The 6,920-nt window shown below is 33.0% G+C and overlaps 2 non-coding genes across 2 annotated transcripts; both read left to right on the top strand.

Annotated features, from left to right (window-relative positions):
- The first annotated feature begins 1,901 nt into the window (after positions 1-1,901).
- LOC138914710 (small subunit ribosomal RNA) lies at positions 1,902-3,895 on the top strand. The gene has a single exon (XR_011420524.1). It is a non-coding gene; the product is annotated as a small subunit ribosomal RNA (ribosomal RNA).
- A 623-nt stretch (positions 3,896-4,518) lies between these two features.
- On the top strand, positions 4,519-4,697 carry LOC138914709 (5.8S ribosomal RNA). The gene has a single exon (XR_011420523.1). It is a non-coding gene; the product is annotated as a 5.8S ribosomal RNA (ribosomal RNA).
- Positions 4,698-6,920: the final 2,223 nt, after the last annotated feature.

Here is a 6,920-nt window from a genome sequence, read left to right as displayed (position 1 = left end):
ATTCAATTATAGCGATATGGAAATACCATATTATATGTATAAAGAAAAAAAAATGTATAATAAAATATACCATTGACATACAAATATGGCTAGTTGTATGGATATGCCGTATTCATTATATGGATACGGCATATAGATTATATAAATATGACCAAAAAATATTTTATATTGATATGGCAAATAAAGAAATTACTTGAATATGGAAATAAAAGAAGTTATATTGATATGGAAGAAAATAATGAGTCATATAGATAGTTTGGCATCAGTACGAAATATGCCCAATTTACATACACCGGGGCCGCAGTACGAAAAATACCCAATATTTAGACGTCGTGGCCAAAAACATATATAGGGAGGCAGTGCTCGCCGACCGGCCGTATTGTTCAAAATTTATGTTTATCATATTATTTTGGCAATGCTATATATAAATGATATCTTATACATATAATTCAATTATAGCGATATGGAAATACCATATTATATGTATAAAGAAAAAAAATGTATAATAAAATATACATTGACATACAAATATGGCTAGTTGTATGGATATGCCGTATTCATTATATGGATACGGCATATAGATTATATGGATATGACCAAAAAATAATTCATAAAGAAATTATATGAATATGGCAGAAATAATTGGTTATATTAATATGATCAAATAATACTTTATATAAAAAAGTGAATATCTTTGGTTGGGTGGCAAAGAGAATTAAATATGCCCGATATATAGACGTCGTGGCCAAAAACTACTATAGGGTGAAGTGCTTGTCTGTTGGTCTATATATATACATATAATATTTTATGCGTACACATTATTATTATAGATAGTTAATATCTATCGTATGGGTGGCAAACGGAATTAAATAATTTCGATATTTAGACGTCGTGGCCAAAAACTACTATAGGATGGTCAGTGGTTGTCCACCAATTAATTATTGAACAAACCATATGAATATCATATGCTGTTGTCAATATAATGTATATCAATAATAATAAAAAATAAGGATGGTACAGTAAGTAGTCCATCTACTATTGAACAAAATATATTATAATATATACTTTTGTTATCAATAGAACAACATATATTAAAATCAAAATATTATCCGTATAAATTTGTTTCTTAAATGAAATTAAGACTTGGCTACGCGGTTAATATTATAAACCCATGATAATAAGGTGAAACAGAGGTCAAGTTTCTATTATATATAGAATAACAAATTGTTTCCGACTTTTATCGTTAATCTTTGGTGGCAGGTATATATGATAATTTATATTAAATTATTATATCCCCTGTCGTTTGGGCACAGAGTATCGCTTGCCGGTACAATGTGTTTACAAAAAGCATTATAATAAAATATAATTGCAATATTAGTGATCAAAATAATTTCATATGCGCTCGGTTTTATATCATATATTACCAGAGAGTTATATGGAAAAGATAAATTTTAAATTTATCATCAAAATGCAAATGATTTAACTCAATATTTATATTGGTTAAACAAAAATTGTACATGTGTGGATACAATAATTATGTATGTTGAACAAAAATGATATTTTAGAATGAAATATGTATATATAATATAATAAAAACTTATAGAAAGAACAATATATATTGAAAATTGTGTTATAAAAAAGTTGTACTTTTTCTTTAACATCAATTATAAACTTGTTATATTAGTGGCGAAACAAGTAAAAATTAAAGAACGTATACGAATGCCATATAAAAATGGCCGTATTCGAATTAAAATAGAATTATTTCACAAAGCAAAAAAAAAATATTGAATTAAAATCAATATTTAAGAAAAACCGAACATATAAAATGGAAATAAAATCTATTATATTTATATTACTAATTTCTATTCAAAAAATATGAATGAAATATGAACGAAAACATTATTCTGGTTGATCCTGCCAGTAGTTATATGCTTGTCTCAAAGATTAAGCCATGCATGTCTAAGTACACACGAATTAAAAGTGAAACCGCAAAAGGCTCATTATATCAGTTATGGTTCCTTAGATCGTTAACAGTTACTTGGATAACTGTGGTAATTCTAGAGCTAATACATGCAATTAAAACATGAACCTTATGGGACATGTGCTTTTATTAGGCTAAAACCAAGCGATCGCAAGATCGTTATATTGGTTGAACTCTAGATAACATGCAGATCGTATGGTCTTGTACCGACGACAGATCTTTCAAATGTCTGCCCTATCAACTTTTGATGGTAGTATCTAGGACTACCATGGTTGCAACGGGTAACGGGGAATCAGGGTTCGATTCCGGAGAGGGAGCCTGAGAAACGGCTACCACATCTAAGGAAGGCAGCAGGCGCGTAAATTACCCACTCCCAGCTCGGGGAGGTAGTGACGAAAAATAACAATACAGGACTCATATCCGAGGCCCTGTAATTGGAATGAGTACACTTTAAATCCTTTAACAAGGACCAATTGGAGGGCAAGTCTGGTGCCAGCAGCCGCGGTAATTCCAGCTCCAATAGCGTATATTAAAGTTGTTGCGGTTAAAACGTTCGTAGTTGAACTTGTGCTTCATACGGGTAGTACAACTTACAATTGTGGTTAGTACTATACCTTTATGTATGTAAGCGTATTACCGGTGGAGTTCTTATATGTGTTTAAATACTTGTATTTTTTCATATGTTCCTCCTATTTAAAAACCTGCATTAGTGCTCTTAAACGAGTGTTATTGTGGGCCGGTACAATTACTTTGAACAAATTAGAGTGCTTAAAGCAGGCTTCAAATGCCTGAATATTCTGTGCATGGGATAATGAAATAAGACCTCTGTTCTGCTTTCATTGGTTTTCAGATCAAGAGGTAATGATTAATAGAAGCAGTTTGGGGGCATTAGTATTACGACGCGAGAGGTGAATTCTTGGACCGTCGTAAGACTAACTTAAGCGAAAGCATTTGCCAAAGATGTTTTCATTAATCAAGAACGAAAGTTAGAGGTTCGAAGGCGATCAGATACCGCCCTAGTTCTAACCATAAACGATGCCAGCTAGCAATTGGGTGTAGCTACTTTTATGGCTCTCTCAGTCGCTTCCCGGGAAACCAAAGCTTTTGGGCTCCGGGGGAAGTATGGTTGCAAAGCTGAAACTTAAAGGAATTGACGGAAGGGCACCACCAGGAGTGGAGCCTGCGGCTTAATTTGACTCAACACGGGAAAACTTACCAGGTCCGAACATAAGTGTGTAAGACAGATTGATAGCTCTTTCTCGAATCTATGGGTGGTGGTGCATGGCCGTTCTTAGTTCGTGGAGTGATTTGTCTGGTTAATTCCGATAACGAACGAGACTCAAATATATTAAATAGATATCTTCAGGATTATGGTGTTGAAGCTTATATAGCCTTCATTCATGGTGGCAGTAAAATGTTTATTGTGTTTGAATGTGTTTATATAAGTGGAGCCGTACCTGTTGGTTTGTCCCATTATAAGGACACTAGCTTCTTAAATGGACAAATTGCGTCTAGCAATAATGAGATTGAGCAATAACAGGTCTGTGATGCCCTTAGATGTCCTGGGCTGCACGCGCGCTACAATGAAAGTATCAACGTGTATTTCCTAGACCGAGAGGTCCGGGTAAACCGCTGAACCACTTTCATGCTTGGGATTGTGAACTGAAACTGTTCACATGAACTTGGAATTCCCAGTAAGTGTGAGTCATTAACTCGCATTGATTACGTCCCTGCCCTTTGTACACACCGCCCGTCGCTACTACCGATTGAATTATTTAGTGAGGTCTCCGGACGTGATCACTGTGACGCCTTGTGTGTTACGGTTGTTTCGCAAAAGTTGACCGAACTTGATTATTTAGAGGAAGTAAAAGTCGTAACAAGGTTTCCGTAGGTGAACCTGCGGAAGGATCATTATTGTATAATATCCTTACCGTTAATAAAAAAATTGTTAATACAAATTTAATACAAATTACCAATATATATATATATATACATAATAATTATAATAATAATTATACCAAAAATATGATCTTAAAAGTAAAAGATCAAATAAATTTCGAACAAGCAAATCGAAATATTGTAATAATATAATATTATTACAAATAAATTAAATAGAAACAAACATAAAATTCGAACAAGCAAATCGAATTATTAAGATAATAAAATATATTTTATATATTTATTATAAACTTTTGTGTGTATATGGACCATAATATACACGCGTTGCGAGATGTATTGGCCAACTAATTTGATGATGATCATACATTGGATAATGCAACAACCTAAAATATACAATGTTGTACCTGGTTTCAGGTTAATGTTTTATATAAAATTATCAATATATATTAACAAACAAATGCCATTACAAATAATACTTTGATATATATTGTTTATATAAAAACTAAGACATTTCGCAGCATTTATTTTAGGTATATAAATACATTTATTGAAGGAATTGATATATGCCAGTAAAATGGTGTATTTTTAATTTCTTTCAATAAAAACATATTTGACCAAATTTAAAACCAATATTATAAAACTCTAAGCGGTGGATCACTCGGCTCATGGGTCGATGAAGAACGCAGCAAACTGTGCGTCATCGTGTGAACTGCAGGACACATGAACATCGACATTTTGAACGCATATCGCAGTCCATGCTGTTATGTACTTTAATTAATTTTATAGTGCTGCTTGGACTACATATGGTTGAGGGTTGTAAGACTATGCTAATTAAGTTGTTTATACAAATTTTATAATAAAATTTTATAAGCATATGGTATATTATTGGATAAAAATAATTTAATTATTTTATTCATAATATTAACAAATATATGAAAAACATTATCTCACAATAGTAATTAAACTTTGAGAAAAACGAAGAGGAATATTTTCTTTTTCAATCAAATAATACTGAGAAATGTCTAGCATAAAATATTATCTAGAATTGTCTCTTATTAATGATTTGAAATATGAAAAACGTTGACAATATTATTATTCTTCGTTAATTCGTTACAAATAAATGCCATTAATATATATATACGTCAGCTTTAAACGAATTTAATAAAATGTTTTATCATTATATATAAAGAATTAATTGCAAATAAAAGTTATATACAACCTCAACTCATATGGGACTACCCCCTGAATTTAAGCATATTAATTAGGGGAGGAAAAGAAACTAACAAGGATTTTCTTAGTAGCGGCGAGCGAAAAGAAATCAGTTCAGCACTAAGTCACTTTGTCTATATGGCAAATGTGAGATGCAGTGTATGGAGCGTCAATATTCTAGTATGAGAAATTAACGATTTAAGTCCTTCTTAAATGAGGCCATTTACCCATAGAGGGTGCCAGGCCCGTATAACGTTAATGATTACTAGATGATTTCCAAAGAGTCGTGTTGCTTGATAGTGCAGCACTAAGTGGGTGGTAAACTCCATCTAAAACTAAATATAACCATGAGACCGATAGTAAACAAGTACCGTGAGGGAAAGTTGAAAAGAACTCTGAATAGAGAGTTAAACAGTACGTGAAACTGCTTAGAGGTTAAGCCCGATGAACCTGAATATCCGTTATGGAAAATTCATCATTAAAATTGTAATATTTAAACAATATTATGATAATAGTGTGCATTTTTTCCATATAAGGACATTGTAATCTATTAGCATACCAAATTTATCATAAAATATAACTTATAGTTTATTCAAATTAAATTGCTTGCATTTTAACACAGAATAAATGTTATTAATTTGATAAAGTGCTGATAGATTTATATGAATACAGTGCGTTAATTTTTCGGAATTATATAATGGCATGATTATCATTGATTTTTGTGTTTATTATATGCACTTGTAGGATTAACAATGCGAAAGATTCAGGATACCTTCGGGACCCGTCTTGAAACACGGACCAAGGAGTCTAACATATGTGCAAGTTATGGGGATATAAACCTAATAGCGTAATTAACTTGACTAATAATGGGATTAGTTTTTTAACTATTTATAGCTAATTAACACAATCCCGGGGCGTTCTATATAGTTATGTATAATGATATTTATATTATTTATGCCTCTAACTGGAACGTACCTTGAGCATATATGCTGTGACCCGAAAGATGGTGAACTATACTTGATCAGGTTGAAGTCAGGGGAAACCCTGATGGAAGACCGAAACAGTTCTGACGTGCAAATCGATTGTCAGAATTGAGTATAGGGCGAAAGACCAATCGAACCATCTAGTAGCTGGTTCCTTCCGAAGTTTCCCTCAGGATAGCTGGTGCATTTAATATTATATAAAATAATCTTATCTGGTAAAGCGAATGATTAGAGGCCTTAGGGTCGAAACGATCTTAACCTATTCTCAAACTTTAAATGGGTAAGAACCTTAACTTTCTTGATATGAAGTTTAAGGTTATGATATAATGTGCCCAGTGGGCCACTTTTGGTAAGCAGAACTGGCGCTGTGGGGTGAACCAAACGTAATGTTACGGTGCCCAAATTAACAACTCATGCAGATACCATGAAAGGCGTTGGTTGCTTAAAACAGCAGGACGGTGATCATGGAAGTCGAAATCCGCTAAGGAGGGTGTAAAAACTCACCTGCCGAAGCAACTAGCCCTTAAAATGGATGGCGCTTAAGTTGTATACCTATACATTACCGCTAAAGTAGATGATTTATATTACTTGTGATATAAATTTTGAAACTTTAGTGAGTAGGAAGGTACAATGGTATGCGTAGAAGTGTTTGGCGTAAGCCTGCATGGAGCTGCCATTGGTACAGATCTTGGTGGTAGTAGCAAATAATCGAATGAGACCTTGGAGGACTGAAGTGGAGAAGGGTTTCGTGTGAACAGGTGCTGATCACGAGTTAGTCGGTCCTAAGTTCAGGTGAAAGCCGAAAATTTTCAAGTAAAACCAAAAACGCAATATATACAAATCAAGCT

This window comes from Drosophila takahashii, unplaced genomic scaffold (genome assembly GCF_030179915.1).
Source record: "Drosophila takahashii strain IR98-3 E-12201 unplaced genomic scaffold, DtakHiC1v2 scaffold_82, whole genome shotgun sequence".
In the NCBI taxonomy this organism is placed as follows: Eukaryota; Metazoa; Arthropoda; class Insecta; order Diptera; family Drosophilidae; genus Drosophila; species Drosophila takahashii.
Note: the sequence above shows the minus strand (reverse complement) of the source record. Positions and strands in the feature narration are given on the sequence as shown.